The sequence below is a fragment of the Tachyglossus aculeatus genome, chromosome 2 (assembly GCF_015852505.1).
Source record: "Tachyglossus aculeatus isolate mTacAcu1 chromosome 2, mTacAcu1.pri, whole genome shotgun sequence".
In the NCBI taxonomy this organism is placed as follows: Eukaryota; Metazoa; Chordata; class Mammalia; order Monotremata; family Tachyglossidae; genus Tachyglossus; species Tachyglossus aculeatus.
The window spans coordinates 88526174-88543598 of NC_052067.1; the positions used below are offsets into that span (position 1 = coordinate 88526174).

Here is a 17425-nt window from a genome sequence, read left to right on the forward strand (position 1 = left end):
CTCACAATCCCCTTAGTGCTTATGTTTGTATTTCATATATTATATTCTTTCCACCTCTCTGTAACGTATGTCTGCCTCCTTTGCTAAATAGTAAATTCCATGAGGTCAGTATCATGTCTACTAACTCTACTGTACTCTGTCAAGCACTTCAGTACACCACACTGAACACTGTAAGTATTCAATAAAGATAATGTATTGATTTCTTCTGTATCATTTAAATTTGCCCTTCATGAGGGTATATTTCATAGGAGCAACTAGGAAAGTTGGGGAATCTGGCAAGCTGCAGCATTTTCCCACCAGCCTTTCTGCCTTTCTAGCTTTGGGAAAAATAGCCAAACACACTATCCTGGGACCATAGATTATCCTGATCCTGTCCAGATTACGGTCCAAAATGAGGTCCCCAGAGGACTCCAATATAATGGTTTCCACTATATCCATCTTAATCCTCTGAATGTTTTTATTATAGCAAATTCCTTGGATGCTAACACTACCCTTTGTTCAAAGTCTCACTGGAGTGTTCTTCAGGGAGATGGGTAGTCATTTTTTGTTGATTTCATTGGCAGGATGTTTTGTTCTATGTCTGGTTTACTCATCTGTGTAGTCAGTCCAGACCAAATGACGAATCACTTCAAAGTTACTGAGTGCAGAAAACAGTCTCGCCCACACCCAGACTAGCTGAATTTTTCCAAACTTTTTGCTCAGGACACAGTGTTCTTGTTCCTCTGCTGGAATCAGACTCACACAAATACAATGTAGAAAAACTGCTGAGATCCGTATCTCAAAGAGCAGGTGGAATGGGATAAGTGCTTGCACAAGTGCAGAAAGACAGCTGTGTGTTTTTATTGGAGTGCCCACTCACTCTGTGCAAGCTCTGCAATACCAAGACCTGTAGTCACTTTGGTCTAAGTGTCACTTTTATCATAATTTATCACTGTTAAAATATTTGCATAAAGAGGAAAAGCAAAACATTCCTCCTGTTTTCTTAAATGGCAAACACCAGAAAATAGAGGTAACTACACAAAATACTTAATCATGAAGAGGCCAGAGCAGGAGTGTTCTTTGTCAAGCCTTGGTTTTAATGCCAAGCATACCAATTGTTTGTTTTCAATTATTTATACACTGCTCTCCCAGAAGATTTTATGATAGATGATTTAGTCACTGTTCTCTTTCCTATTAATGGCAACACTACAACTGTTATCCCTTGGCAGAAATAAAAGGAGAAAGTGGTTGCATTTACTAAGACGCTACAGATGTTACCTTTTCATCCTTTCCATTTTGGCCACAGAGGGAAATGACAACAATGTCATCTTTCTCAATCTTATCTTCCCTCCCCTTTCAGCTCCCAATTTCCAAAAGGGAATCAACTGTTCATTCATTCAATCATATTTATTGAGTGCTTACTGTGTGCAGAGCACTGTTCTAAGCACTTGGGAAGTACAATTTGGCAACATATAGAGACGGTCCCTACCCAACAACAGGCTCACAGTCTAGAAGGGGGAGACAGACAACAAAATATGTAGACAGGTGTCAAAGTCGTCAGAACAAATAGAATTAAAGCTAAATGCAACTGTTAAGTTTTAGCTAACCTATTTCATTCCTAAGACAAAGATGTATTAAAATACTTTGGCTGAAATGTTCTGGAACCTGCTCTAGGAATTCTGGACCTGAGAGTTTGCAACACCTGGATAGCGTAAGCAGCCTGGAGTAGTGGATAGCGCCTGTGCCAGGGAGGTCATGGGTTCTAATTCCATCTCCACGCCTTGGGTAAGTCACTTCACTGGGCCTCAATTACCTAGTCTGTAAAATAGGGATTAAGACTGAGCCCCATGCGGGACAGGGACTGTGTCCAACCCAATTTGCTTGTATCCACTCTAGCACTTGGTACAGTGCCTGGCACATGGTAATCACTTAAGTACCACAATTATTATTAGTCTCCAACAAGAAGATAGTTTCTCAAGCATGAAACTTCATTCCATCCTCTGAGTCTCTCACCACCTCACTGGGCTGTACGGAGGAAGCAGTAGATATAGCATCTACTTCCCTGAGGGACTTTTTCTTTCACTCCAGACTCTGTCCCTTGAATTTATAATGTAGGGGACTGTGAAATGGGGAGTGTGTGGATGGTGATCTTAGCAGAACACAATGATCATCATTATCACGCCATGCCCAATACTCACTGCCTCATTGCTGCCCCTGCCACACTGGTTAGCAAGATGGCTGGAGGAAAAATGTGGGTCAGTCTCCAACTGGTGTCAGTAATTTTCATCGATATAAGCTATAGACACAAAAGTGTGTGTGTTTGTGTGCATGTGTTGTGCAAAGTGGAGGCAATTGCAGGAGGGTGCCTGGCTGGAACCTTCCCTGGCTCCTCCATTCCTCTTTTTTAGACCTCTACTGTCACCTGCAAAACTGCTTAGTCCATGGCAGGAGGACTGCTCTGGGCATAAGACATTTGGAATCTGTCCCCAGTTCTGTCTTTCGATTTTATGTCATTTATTTTTAATGGCATCTGTTAAGTACTTACTATGTGTGAGAAACTGTAGTTTCATCATTGGTGAAAATTACTGAACAAAGAACTGAGGTGAGTTGTGCAAGCCCAGAAGGAATCCTGAAAAGTTGTTGGTTAATGTAGACAGCGAAGACGGCAGTGGCTATGAAGGCCACCCCTTTCCAGGTCATGGCCCAACATCGGTACTATGTGGCAGTTGCTTTGGCCAAAAATGTGTCCAGCATGTGTAGTCTTCTCCTCACAGTGTGCTGCATCCCTGTTGGCCTACTCACTCCCAGGATGAGCATTACTGGCACGGATTAAAAGCATAAGTAATGCTAAACAAACCACACCCTTCAATAAATTTCTGAAGTATTAGGACCAAGGCTATCCCGTTGTTACCAATATGATACTCCCATCACTGGCTTTGAAAAGTCTTCTCTAAGCCTATTTAGGCAGTTATTGAGTTAGCTTTGGGATCAGCATTTATTAATCTGAATGTCATACTTGTGGCAACATGTTATTCAAAGTTGGACCCAGTACGCACCCTTAATGAATCCCAGACAGGCAGCTATTGTTCCAGACTGAGGGAAATTAGTAAGAAGTAGCCTGGGGTAATGGATAAAGCATGAGCCCGGGAGTCAGACGGTCATGGACTCTAATCCCCTCTCTGTCATTTGTCAGCTGTGTGACCTTGGGTAAGCCACTTGACTTCTCTGTGCCTCAGTTACCTCATCTGTAAAATGAGATGGAGACTATGAGCCCCATGTGGGACAGGGACTGTATCCAACCGGATTTGCTTGTATCCTCCCCAGCACTTAGTACAGTGCATTGCACATAGCAAGCACTTAACAAATACCATTATTACTACTATTATTATTATTAATATGGAGAATTGCAAACAGGCCTCTTCCTCATTATACCAGAAGTACTTCCATGAAACTGTTTGTGAGCAGCCCAAGGAGGGGCCCATAACAATATTATTATGACTAATACCACCACCACCAATAATATCAACTGTTCAGTGCTTAATATGTGCCAAACCCTTGGAGAGTAGAAAAAAGAGATGCCTAGACTTTTAAATTGGGAGCTCCATGTGGGAATCAGGCAGAAACTCCTCACCCTGGGCTTCAAGGCTCTCCATCACCTTGCCCCCTCCTACCTCACCTCCCTTCTCTCCTTCTACTGCCCAGCCCGCACCCTCCGCTCCTCTGCCGCTAATCTCCTCACTGTACCTCGTTCTCGCCTGTCCCGCCATCGATCCCCGGCCCACGTCATCCCCCGGGCCTGGAATGCCCTCCCTCTGCCCCTCCGCCAAGCTAGCTCTCTTCCTCCCTTCAAGGCCCTGCTGAGAGCTCACCTCCTCCAGGAGGCCTTCCCAGACTGAGCCCCTTCCTTCCTCTCCCCCTCGCCCCCCTCTCCATCCCCCCATCTTACCTCCTTCCCTTCCCCACAGCACCTGCATATATGTATATATGGTTGTACATATTTATTACTCTATTTATTTATTTATTTTACTTGTACATTTCTATCCTATTTATTTTATTTTGTTGGTATGTTTGGTTCTGTTCTCTGTCTCCCCCTTTTAGACTGTGAGCCCACTGTTGGGTAGGGACTGTCTCTATGTGTTGCCAATTTGTACTTCCCAAGCGCTTAGTACAGTGCTCTGCACATAGTAAGCACTCAATAAATACGATTGATTGATTGACTGATTGAATGGACTGTGTATTGTTATGCTGTGCTCTCCCAAGTGCTTAATACAGTGCCCTACAAACAGTAAGCACTTAATAAATACAATTGAATGGATATGTATGGTTGTATGGTGCTGTGCAAAATGGAAACAACTGGAGAATGGCATCTGGTTGGAACTTCTCCTGCATCCTCCATTCATGCCCTTTCTTTCCTTTTACAGCCCAGCTCTCACACTTTGCTCCTCTGCCACTAACCTCCTCTCTGTGCCTCGTTCTTGCCTGTCCCACCATCAACCCCTAGCCTATGTCCTTCCCCTGGCCTGGAATGCCCTCCCTCCTCACATCCGCCAAGCTAGCTCTCTTCCTCCCTTCAAAGCCCTAAGGAGAGCTCACCTCCTCCAGGAGGCCTTCCCTGACTGAGCCCCCCTTTTTTCCTCCCCTCCCCATTGCCCCCTCCCTCCCTCTGCCCTACCTTTCTCCCCTCCCCACAGCACTTGTATATATTTGTACATATTTATTTCTCGATTTCATTAGTACATATTTACTATATTTATTTTATTAATGATGTGTACATAGCTATAATTCTATTTATTCTGATGGGATTGACAGCTATCTACTTATTTAGTTTTTTTGTCTGTCTCCCCCCCTCTAGACTATGAGCCCATTGTTGGGTAGGGACCATCTCTATATTTTGCCATTTTGTACTTCCCAAGCACTTAGTACAGTGCTCTGTGCACAGTAAGCGCTCAATAAATATGATTGAATGAATGAATAAAATGCCACATTTTCCTTTCTTTGACTTCAGTTGTCACTGGAAACCTTGCTATTAGTCCCTGGAAAGACCACTGCTCTGGGAATGAGGAGACTGGGAATCTAGTCCATTTCTTCCATCTTCAACCATTCACTCTCCACTGGTTCCTTCCCCTCTGCCTTCAAACATGCCCATGTCTCTCCCATCCTAAAAAAATCCCTCTCTTGACCCCACCTCACTTTCTAGTTATCGCCCCATCTCCCTCCTACCATTCCTTTCCAAACTCCTTGAACGAGTCATCTACACGTGCACCTCGAATTCCTCAATGCCAACTCTCTCCTCGACCCCCTCCAGTCTGGCTTCCATCCCCCTACAGTCCACGGAAACCGCCCTCTCAAAGGTCACCAATGACCTCCTACTTGCCAAATCCAATGGCTCCTACTCTATTCTAATCCTCCTCGACCTCTCAGCTGCCTTCGACACTGTGGACCACCCCCTTCTCCTCAACACGCTGTCCAACCTTGGCTTCACAGACTCCGTCCTCTCCTGGTTCTCCTCTTATCTTTCCGGCCATTCATTCTCAGTCTCTTTTGCAGGCTCCTCCTCCCCCTCCCATCCCAATACTGTGGGAGGACCTCAAGGTTCAGTTCTTGGTCCCCTTCTGTTCTCGATCTACACTCACTCCCTTGGTGACCTCATTCGCTCCCACGGCTTCAACTATCATCTCTATGCCGATGACACCCAGATCTACATCTCTGCCCCTGCTCTCTCCCCCTCTCTCCAGGCTCGCATCTCCTCCTGCCTTCAGGACATCTCCATTTGGATGTCTGCCCACCACCTAAAGCTCAACATGTCGAAGACTGAACTCCTTGTCTTCCCTCCCAAACCTTGCCCTCTCCCTGACTTTCCCATCTCTGTTGATGGCACTACCATCCTTCCCGTCTCACAGGACCACAACCTTGGTGTCATCCTCGACTCTGCTCTCTCGTTCACCCCTCACATCCAAGCTGCCACCAAAACCTGCCAGTCTCAGCTCCACAACATTGCCAAGATCTGCCCTTTCCTCTCCATCCATACCGCTACCCTGCTCGTTCAAGCTCTCATCCTATCCCCTCTGGACCACTGTATCAGCCTCCTCTCTGGTCTCCCATCCTCTTGTCTCTCCCCACTTCAATCCATACTTCACGCCACTGCCCGCAACTGCCCGCAACTGCACTTCACGCAACTGCCATGTGATGCCAAGTTGTACTTCCCAAGCGCTTAGTACAGTGCTCTGCACATAGTAAGCGCTCAATAAATACGATTGATTGATTGATTGCCCGGATTGTCTTCGTACAGAAATGCTAGGGGCATGTTACTCCCCTCCTCAAGTCTCCAGTGGCTACCAATCAACCTACACATCAGGCAGAAACTCCTCACCCTGGGCTTCAAGGCTGTCCATCACCTTGCCCCCTCTACCTCTCCTCCCTTCTCTCCTTCTACAGCCCAGCCCGCACCCTCCGCTCCACTGCTGCTAATCTTCTCACTGTGCCTCATTCTCACCTGTCCCACCGTCGACCCCCGGCCCACGTCCTCCCCCTGGCCTGGAATGGGCTCCCTCCCAACATCCGCCAAGCTAGCTCTCTTCCTCCCTTCAAGGCCCTACTGAGAGCTCACATCTTCCAGGAGGCCTTCCCAGACTGAGCCCCCTCCTTCCTCTCCCCCTCCTCCCTCCTTCATCCCCCCTGCCTTACCTCCTTCCCTTCCCCACAGCACCTGTATATATGTATATATGTTTGTACATATTTATTACTCTATTTATTTATTTATTTTACTTGTACATATCTATTCTACTTATTTTATTTTGTTAATATGTTTGGTTTCGTTCTCTGTCTCCCCATTCTAGACTATGAGCCCACTGTTGGGTAGGGACCATTTCTATATGTTGCCAACCTGTACTTCCCAAGCGCTTAGTACAGTGCTCGGCACACAGTAAGCGCTCAATAAATATGATTGATTGATTCTGCCTTCAGTTTCTATGTCATTTTTATTTTTTAATGGTACTTTTACATGTTTACTGTGTTCCAGGCACTTTGGCTCAGTGGAAAGAGCACAGGCTTGGGAGTCAGAGGTCATGGGTTCTAATCCTGGCCCTGTCACTTGTCAGCTGTGTGACTTTGGGCAAGTCACAGCTTCTCTGTGCCTCAGTTACCTCATCTGTAAAATGGGGATTAAGACTGTGAGCCCCATGTGGGATAACCTGATTACCTTGTATCCTCCAGTATTTAGAACAGTGCTTGGCACCTAGTAAGCACTTAACAAATGCCATTATTATTATTATTATTATTATTATTATTATTATTTCATCAATGGAGAAAGTTATTAACTGAAGAACTGAGGTGCTCTGCAAGTTGGGCAAGGCCAGCAGGAAACCTGAAAAGTTATTGGATAATGTATGGCATTTATCACAGCCAGTCAATCATATTTACTGAGCAGTCACTGTGTGCTGATCACCGTACTAAGTGCTTGGGTGAGTACAGTATACGAAAGGTGGTAGACACATTCCCTGACCTGATTATCTTGTATCTACCCCAGAATTTAGAAGACTGCTTGACACATAGTAAGTGCTTAACAAATACTATTATAATTATGATCATTATCATCATTATGTAAGTAGGGCAGCTCTGGTTCACCAAAACTGCCTTTCTCTCCACCAGACACACACATCTCATGTTCTGCCCACCAGGGGTTGGGATGGAAGCCAAATCAGATGGCAAGTACTTGGACCTGAGAATCAGAAGCTCTGGGTTCTAGTTCATGTTTCATTCCTGATTAATCCTTTCTTTGCCTTGAGCTCTCTACCTAACAGATTGGGATAATAAAATTTGTCCCTTCCTTCTTGAGAGAGCTATTGCAAGCACATAAAGTATGAAAATACTTCCATTCTTAAGAAGAAAAAGTATAAATGTAGTTAGTCAAGATAATATAAAATTATTAATAAGCAACTGAAAAATCATTATGACAAACAGTAATAATAATAATAGTGATACACAAAAGCTATACTTTAGTTCCAGTGGTGGAATGAATTTAGAGTTAGCTAGTCCAGCAAGTTTTCCGGCTAATTAGCAAAAGAAAATAGTATTTTCTCCCAAAAGCCTCATCTAAAGCCTGTTTATTCTTCTGACTTGGTCCTTCTGGGTAACTGACCTTCTTCTGTACCTAATCCCATTGCTTTCACTCAGTACTAATCTCACTCTACAAACTTCTAATGCCTGTCCCTAGGCTTCCTATTTTCTTATAAATTGGAAGCGCTAGAGCTAAATATTGTTCTCTGTTTGCAGCTAGAGAAGCAGTATGGTCTAGTGGCAAGAGCATGGGCTTGGGTGTCAGAGGACGTGGGTTCTAATTCCGGCTCTGCCACTTGTCTGCTGTGTGACCTTGGCCAAGTCACTTCACTTCTCTGGGCCTCAGTTACCTCATCTGTAAAATGGAGATTAAGATTGTTAGCCCCACGTGGGACAACCTGATTACTTTTTATCCACTCCATCACTTAGAACAGTGCTTGGCACTTAGTAAGCGCTTAACAAAAACCATTATTATTATCATTATCACTATTACTATTATCTACACATTTCTCTCCCTTCTTCCAACCTCTTATTCAGCTCCCATGAGTTTCTGCATTAAATTTAGCTTATGTTTCTCACTTTAAAAGCCAATCCTCTATTTGGGTGTACCTGGACCTCCTCTTCCTATCTGTTACCTTTGAGGCAATTAACCAAAGACCACTAGCCGGGCCAATACTGGACCAGATCTACAGGCCATTGCTCCCCAGGATTCTATTTCCATCAGAACACATTTGATGAACGTTCCCCCAGAGCACCCATCTTCATGATTATGAATGTCACCTAACATTCCTTATCTCCAACTTTTTCCTCTAGTATCAGTCAGTGTTATTTATTGAGCACTTACTGTATGCCTAGCACTGTACTAAGTGCTTGGAAAGAGTACAATAAAACACAGCTGGTGGACATGTTCCCTGCACACAAAGCCCATTTTGGAGTTCATTTCCATGAATTTCTCATTATCCATTTTAAACCCATAATATGCTGGACACTTTCTGAGGTTGGTCATCCAGTTGTAACATCAGGGTCCCTTTTTACAGCTTCTTTCAGCCAAAATAGGACCCTCTTTTTTTTTTAATGGCATTTGTTAAGTGCTTACTGTGTGCCAGGCACTGTACTGAGCAATGGGGTAGATATAAAGCTAATCAGGTTGGACACAGTCCCTGTCCTACATGGGGTTCACTCCCTTGATCCCCATTTTACAGATGAGGTAACTGAGGCACAGAGAAGATAAGTGACTTGCCCAAGATCACACAGCAGAGAAGTAGCAGAGCTAGGATTAGAACAGGTCCTCTGCCTCCTCAGCCCGTATTCTTCCCACTGGGCTGGGCACCCAAGTATGCTCCAGTACTTGGCAGCCCTATCAGAGAAGCAGCATGGCTCAGTGGAAAGAGCACGGGCTTTGGAGTCAGAGGTCATGGGGTCGAATCCCACCTCAGCAAATTGTCAGCTGTGTGACTTTGGGCAAGTCACTTAACTTCTCTGGGCCTCAGTGACCTCATCTGTAAAATGTGGCTTAAGACTATGAGGCCCCCAGGAGAACCTGATCACCTTGTAACCTCCCCTGCACTTAGAACAGTACTTTGCACATAGTAAGCGCTTAATAAATGCCATTATTACTATTATTATCATTATTATTATTATCATCATGTGACTGACTCGGGTTTAAATCCCCATAGAAGGGGTGGCAATCTTTTGGGGATTCAGCCAAGTGGCCTTATGCTCTACAGGCCAGCTGCTCAGTTTAGAAAGAAATGCCAAATTCCCTATTTTTGCCTTGTCTTATGCTGTTGAGTTGTCTCCGACCCATAGTGTCTCCATGGACACATCTCTCTCAGAACACCCCACCTCCATCTGCAATCATTCTGGTAGCGTATCCATAGAGTTTTCTTGGTTTACCATCACCTTCTTCTGCTCTATCAACTTGATTCTCCACCCTCATCTTTCTTCTGTACTGCTGCTGCCCAGCACAGATGAGTTTTGACTTGTAGCAGATTGTCTGCCACTTACTAGCCATCGCCCAAGCTAGGAATGGAATGGGTAGGCCTCTGCTTGACCCTCCCTCCCATAGCTGAGCCTGGTAGAGTACTGGAAACTCTCCAGGTGCGATGCTGAGAGAGTAAATTCCCCACACCCTCACCTGTAATAGCAAATTTTAACCAACAAGGATGATGAGCCTACACAAAGACTGCTCAAGGACTCTCTGTGGTTATCAACCCATTACCAACAAGAACTTTGTTATGGTGCTTGTTAAGCACATACTATGTGCCAGGCACTGTTCTAAGCACTGGAGTAAATACAAGCTAATACAGGTTGGACACAGAACATGTCCCACATGGAGCTCATAATCTTAATTCCCATTGTAAAGATAAGGTAACTGAAGGTCAGAGAAGTGAAGTGACCTGCCCAAGGTCACACAGTAGATGAGTGGCATCACAAGGATTAGAACGAAGGTCCTTTTAACTCCCAGGCCACACTTTATCCTCTAGGGCACACTGCTTCTGGTTTTAACTGCTACAGTAATTGGAAAAGGGAATCTCCAACCAGATCTGGGAGTAAATACCCACTCTCTGCTTAAACCATTTAAAGAGATGAGTGGAGAGATTTCTAGTTTGTTTCAGGGGGGAACTCAGCATAGAGAAGCAGTGTGGCCTACTGAAAACAAACCTGAAGTCCTTTGTATCGATTCATTATCTGTAAAAATAGGGATTAAATATCTGTCCTCCCTTCCCACAGACTTTGAGCCAGATGTCAGGCAGGTATTATGTCTGATGTCCTTATAACAGCTCCAGCATTGGCACATATATGTGCTTAACAAATACCACAATTATTATGGTCAGTTCAACCTTCACAACATTGCTAAAATCCACCTTCCCCTCTCTGTCCAAATTGCTACCACATTAATCCAACCATTTATCCAATTCCACCTTGATTACCTGCATCAGCCTGCTTGCTAACCTCCCTGCCTCCTGTCTCTCCCCACTTCAATCTCCCCACTACACTATGCTGCCTGGGTGTTTTTTCTACCAAACCATGTTTTCCCATTCCTCAATAACCTCCAGTGGTTATCCATCTACCACTGCATTAAGCAAAAACTCCTTATCATAGTCTTTAAAACATATAACAATAATGGCATTTATTAAGTGCTTAATATGTGCAAAGCACTGTTCTAAGCACTGGGGAGGTTACAGGGTGATCAGGTTGTCCCACGGGGGGCTCACCGTCTTAATCCCCATTTTACAGATGAGGTAACTGAGGCACAGAGAAGTTAATTAACTTGCCCAAAGTCACACAGCTGACTACTGGTGGAGCCGGGATTTGAACCCATGACCTCTGACTACAAAGCCTGTGCTCTTTCCACTGAGCCACGCTATTTAATCATCTTTTTCCCTTCTATCTTACCTCCTACTTTACCCAGCCCAGACATTTCACTCCTCTGCTATCAACCTACTCACTTTACCTTGAACTAATCGATCTCACCACCAATCGATCACCTATGTCCTGCCTCTGGCCTGGAACCCCCTCCCTCTTCATATCCGACAGACATTCATGCTCTCCACCATCAAAGTCATATTAAAAACTCACCTCCAAGAGGTCTTCCCCAGCTAAACCCTCATTTCCTCTTCTACTCTCTTCTGCTTCACCCTTGCTCTAGATCTGCGCCCTTTATTCACCTCTCCCTCCATCTCTCAGCTCTTCTGTATGTATCTATAATTTCATTTATTTAAACTGATGTTTATATCCTCTTCTAGGCTGTAAGATTGTTCATTCATTCAATCGTATTTACTGAGCACTTACTGTGTGCAAAGCACTGTACTAAGCCCTTGGGAAATACAAATCAGCAACATAGAGAGATGGCCCTTACCCAACAACGGACTCACATTTGTGGGCAGGGAAAATGTTTCCTAACTCTGCTATACTGTACTCTCCCAAGCACTTAAAACAGTGCTCTGCACATAATAAATGCTCAATAAGTATGAATGATTGATTATTATGACCAAACCATTATCACAATTGCTTTGGTTTAAAGGTTTCAACAGCAACTGTAATTGGATAAGAAAATCCAAAAACATATCTGGAAATGAATACCTAAACTTTTAAGCTAAACCCAGGGGTTCCTAACCACCCTGAAAGTCATCTGGGGACCAAAGAGAAGCTGCCAAGATCATCATCATCAATCGTATTTATTGAACACAGTAAGCGCTCAATAAATACGATTGATGATGATGATGATCTTAGCAGCTTCTCTTTGGTCCCCAGATCCTTCCCTGATAGTTCGCTCAGCTAAAACTCAGCCCTCCTGATTAACACCATGGTCTTGTCTCTCCTCGAAACTTTGTTTCTTTATTTTTACCCCACTTTTCTAGTTCCTCACTCCTCGTCCAATTCTTCCCTGGTAAATTGGTTGTGCTCTTGCTGATGGCATTAGGTGAATGATGGACGCTCTATCTTTTCCTCTGTGAGGTGTCCTAAGTGAGTAGTTTCCAGAAACATCCGAAAAATTCCACCTATCTCTGTGAAAGTCTAGTTAGCCTGGATAGTCACAGAATCCACAATTACTTTCAGTTGTCCCTCTTCCTATTGGAATGAATCTCTCATACCACCTATTGACAACTGACTTTATTAATTTCTGACTTTCTCACATTCACCTTCGTGCCCAGCAGTAGAATAAAATGTTCACTCAAGGTCATTTCTCACATATAAACTGATCACCCCCTTTTTCCTCTCAGTCTCCCAGACTGAGCCTCCCTTCTTCCTCTTCTCCTCCCCATCCCCCCACCCTACCTCCTTCCCCTCCCCACAGCACCTGTATATATTTGTACAGATTTATTACTCTATTACTTATTTGTACATATTTACTATTCTATTTATTTTGTTAATGATGTGCATTTAGCTTTAATTCTATTTGTTCTGATGACTTGACACCTGTCCACGTGTTTTGCTTTCTTGTCTGTCTCCCTGTTCTAGACTGTGAGCCCGTTGTTGGGTAGGGACCATCCCTATATTTTGCCAAAATGTACTTCCCAAGTGCTTAGTACACTGCTCTGCACACAGTAAGTACTCTATAAATATGATTAAATGAATGAATGAACCAACAGTGAAAGAAAGACTTGGAAATTGTCTCTCCACAATTATTATGCAGTAACCAGGAAAAGTCAAATTACTGGGCAACTGAAAAAAGGTAGTGGCATATAATGGAAGTGTAAATTCTGGAGTTATCAATCTTATCATCCAATGACTGTTCACCATTAATTCATTCAATTGTATTTGTTGAGCGCTTACTGTGTGCAGAACACTGTACTAAACGCTTGGGAAATACAAGTCAGCAACATAGAGAGACAGTCCCTACTCAACAACGGGCTCACAGTCTAGAAGGGGGAGACAGACAACAAAACAAAACATTTAGACAGGTGTCAAAATCATCAGAACAAATAGAATTATAGCTATACGCACATCATTCACAAAATAAATAGAATAGTAAATATGTACAAGTAGTTACACCTAGTTACACCATCCAAACAAGGACCTGACACCAAAAAGCACAAATATTCTTTATGCTAAACCAAATAGTTGCATTGACTGAGTGCTTACTTTATACATCACTGTAGAGAGCACCATAATCCATCCTTTCTCACAAGCCTGTAACCTTGCATTATCCTTGATTCTTCCCTTTCATTTAACCACATAATCAATCCATCACTAAATCCTGTCACTCCCACCTTTCATTCATTCAATCGCATTTATTGAGTGCTTATACTATGTGCAGAGCACTGTACAAAGCGCTTGGGAAGTACAAGTTGGTAACATATAGAGGCGGTCCCAACCCAACAGTGGGCTCACACCTTCACAACATCACTAAAATCTGCCCTTCTCTTCCATCCAGCTACAACGTTAATACAATCACTCATCCTATCCCATCTAAATTACCACATCATTCCCCTTGCTGACCTCCCAGCCTCCTGTGTCTCCCCACTCCAATCCATATTTAACTCTGCTGCCCAGATCATTTTTCTATAAGAAATGTTTGGGACATGTCAACCCACTCCTCAAAAAACTTCAGTGTTTGCCCATCCACCTCCACATCAAAGAAAAACTCTCACCACTGACTTTAAAGCACTCCAACACCACACTCTCTCCTATCTCACCTTACTTCTCTTCTCCTACAACCCAGCCCGTGCACTTGGCTCATCTAGTGCTAACCTTCTCACTGTGCCTCGCTCTCACCTGTTTCACCACGGAACCCTTGTCCACATCTTGCCTCTGTCCTGGAACACCCTCCCTCCTCAAATCAGACAGACAATTACTCTCCCCCACTGCAGAGCCTTATTGAAGGCACATCTCCTTCAAGATGCCTTCCCAGACTAGGTCCTGTCTTTCCTCTTCTCCCACTACCCTGTGCATCACCCTAACTTGCTCCCTTTGTTCTTCCCCCTTCCTGGCCCCACGGTACTTACATACATATCTGTGATTTATTTATTTACATTGTTGTCTGTCTCCACCCTCTAGACTGTTGAGCTCAGTGTGGGCAGAGAATGCATCTATTAATTGTTATATTGAACTTTCCCAAGTGCTTAGTATAGTGCTCTGCACACAGTAAGTGTTCAATAAATACGATTGAATGAATGAATGAATGCTATATTAAGCACCTGGGAAAGTACACTACAATGAGTTGGGAGATACGTTCCCTGGCCAGACATATTCCCAATTCAACACCTGGAGGGGGAACAGTCTTGGAGATGTGATTTTTTAATAAGGCTTTGAAGGTGAGGAGAGTGGTGGTCTGTCATATGAAGGGGTAGGGAGTATCAGGCCAGAGAGAGAATGTGGGTAAGAGGGAGGGGGTGAAATCGGTGAAGAGAGGGTAGGTTGTGATTAGAAGAGAGAAGCATGTGGGCTGGGTTGTAGTAGGAAATCAGTGAAAGGTAAGATAGGAGGAGGTGAGCTGACAGTTCTCAAAAATCAATGGTAAGGAGCTTCTCTTTGACTCAGAAGTGGATGCGTAAGCTTTCAAGGTTTTTGAGGAGTGCGGAGATGTGAGCTGAACTTTTGTTTCAGAAAAATGATCTAGGCAGCAGAGTGAAGTATGGACTAGAGTGGAGAGAGAAAGGAGACAAGGGAAGTAAGTGAGGAGGCTGATGCAATAGATAAGAAGAAGCAGCGTGGCTCAGTGGAAAGAGCACAGGCTTGGGAGTCAGAGGTCATGGGTTCAAATCCTGACTCCGCCACTTGTCAGCTGTGTGACTTTGGGCAAGTCACTTAACTTCTCTGTGCCTCAGTTACCTCATCTGTAAAATGAGGATTAAGACTATGAGCCCCCTGTGGAACAACCTGATCACCCTGTAACCTTCATTCATTCATTCATTCAATTGTATTTATTGAGCGCTTACTGTGTGCACAGCACTGTACTAAGCGCTTGGGAAGTACAAGTTGGTAACATATAGAGACGGTCCCCGCACAATAGCGGGCTCACAGTCTAGAAGGGGGAGGCAGACAACAAAACAACACATATTAACAAAATAAAATAGAATAGTAAATAGGTACAAGTAAAATAAAAAGAGTAATAAATCTGTAAAAACATATATACAAGTGCTGTAGGGAGGGGTAGGAGGTAGGGCGGGGGGGGATGGGGAGGGTGGGGGGGGGAAGAGGAAGGATGGGGCTCAGTCTGGGAAAGCCTCCTGGAGGAGGTGAGCTCTCAGTAGGGCTTTGAAGGGAGGAAGAGAGCTAGCTTGGCGGATGTGCGGAGGGAGGGCATTCCGGACCAGGGGGATGACGTGGGCCAGGGGTCAACGGCGGGACAGGTGAGAACGAGGCACCGTGAGGAGATTAGCGGCAGAGGAGCGGAGGGTGCGGGCTGGGCTGGAGAAGGAAAGAAGGGAGGTGAGGAAGGAGGGGGCGAGGTGATGGACAGCCTTGAAACCGAAAGTGAGGAGTCCACCAAGGTAGTGAGTGTAGATAGAGAACAGAAGGGGATCAAGAACCGACACTTGAGGAACCCCTACAGTAAGGGGATGTGAGGGGGAAGCGGAGCCCACAAAAGAGACTGAGAATGAGCGACCAGAGAGATAAGAGGAGAACCAGGAGAGGAGAGGACAGAGTCTGTGAAGCCAAGGTTGGATAGTGTGTTGAGGAGGAGGGGGTGGTCCACAGTGTCGAAGGTAGCTGAGAGGTCGAGGAGGATTAGGATAGACTAGGAGCCGTTGAATTTGGCAAGCAGGAGGTCATTGGTGACCTTTGAGAGGGCAGTTTCCGTGGAATGTAGGGGATGGAAGCCAGATTGGAGGGGGTTGAGGAGAGAGTTGGCGTTCAGGAAGTCGAGGCAGCGAGTGAAGATGATGTGTTCAAGGAGTTTGGAAAGGAAGGGTAGGAGGGAGATGGGGCGATAACTAGAAGGTGAGGTGGGGTCAAGAGAGGGTTTTTTTAGGATGGGGGAGACATGGGCATGTTTGAAGGCTGAGGGGAAGGAACCAGTGGCGAGTGAGCAGTTGAAGATGGAAGTTAAGGAGGGGAGAAGGGATGGAGTGAGAGATTTCATAACATGAGAGGGAATGGGGTCAGAAGCACAGGTGGCCGGAGTAGCACTTGAGAGGAGGGAGGAGGTCTCATCTGAGGATACTGCTGGGAAGGATGGGAGAGTAGCGGAGAGGGTTGAGAGCCGGGGGGTTGGAGAAGGGGGAGGAGTGACTTTGGGGAGCTCAGACCTGATGCAGTTAATTTTACTAATGAAGTAGGAGGCCAGATCATTGGGGGAGAGGGATGGAGGAGGGGGAGGAACCGGGGGCCTGAGAAGGGAGTTAAATGTACAGAAGAGCTGATGGGGATGATGGGCATGGGTGTCAATAAGGGAGGAGAAATAGTTCTGTCTGGCAGAGAGAGGAGAGGGCAGTTAAGGATAAACCTAGTGCTTTGCACATAGTAAGCACTTAATAAATGCCATCATTATTATTATTAAGGTGGGTTATGAAATGTGCTTGAATCAGCATAGGAGTAGTTTGAATGTAAAGGAAAGGGTGGATTTTAGTGATGATGTGAAGGTAGAACTGACAAGATTTTGCTAACATTAACTGTGTGCATTGAATGAGAGAGATGAATGGAGGATAACGCCAAGGTTTTGGGCTTGTGAGACAAGATGGTAGTGGTGTTGTCTGCAGTGATAAGAAAGATGGGAAAGGACAAAGTTTGGGTTGGAAGATCACTTCTGTTTGGGATATGTTAAGTTGGATGTCCCACTGACACCTCAAAGTAGGGATATACTGTAGTCAGGAGGTAACGTGAAGCTGCTGAGGAGAGAGGTCAGGGCTGCAGTGGTAGATTTGGGAATCATCTGCATAAAGATGGTATTTTTTTGTACTTGTTAGGTGCATACTAAATAGCAGACACTGTACTAAGTACT

The 17425-nt window shown here is 44.7% G+C and overlaps 1 protein-coding gene and 1 non-coding gene across 2 annotated transcripts in view; both read right to left on the reverse strand.

The window, feature by feature from the left end:
• Positions 1-17425, reverse strand: part of LAMA2 (laminin subunit alpha 2) — a 633073-nt gene that overhangs the window by 396219 nt on the left and 219429 nt on the right. The window lies entirely within an intron of this gene.
• Positions 10015-10152, reverse strand: LOC119925095. Its single transcript, XR_005449764.1, has one exon. It is a non-coding gene; the product is annotated as a small nucleolar RNA SNORA7 (small nucleolar RNA).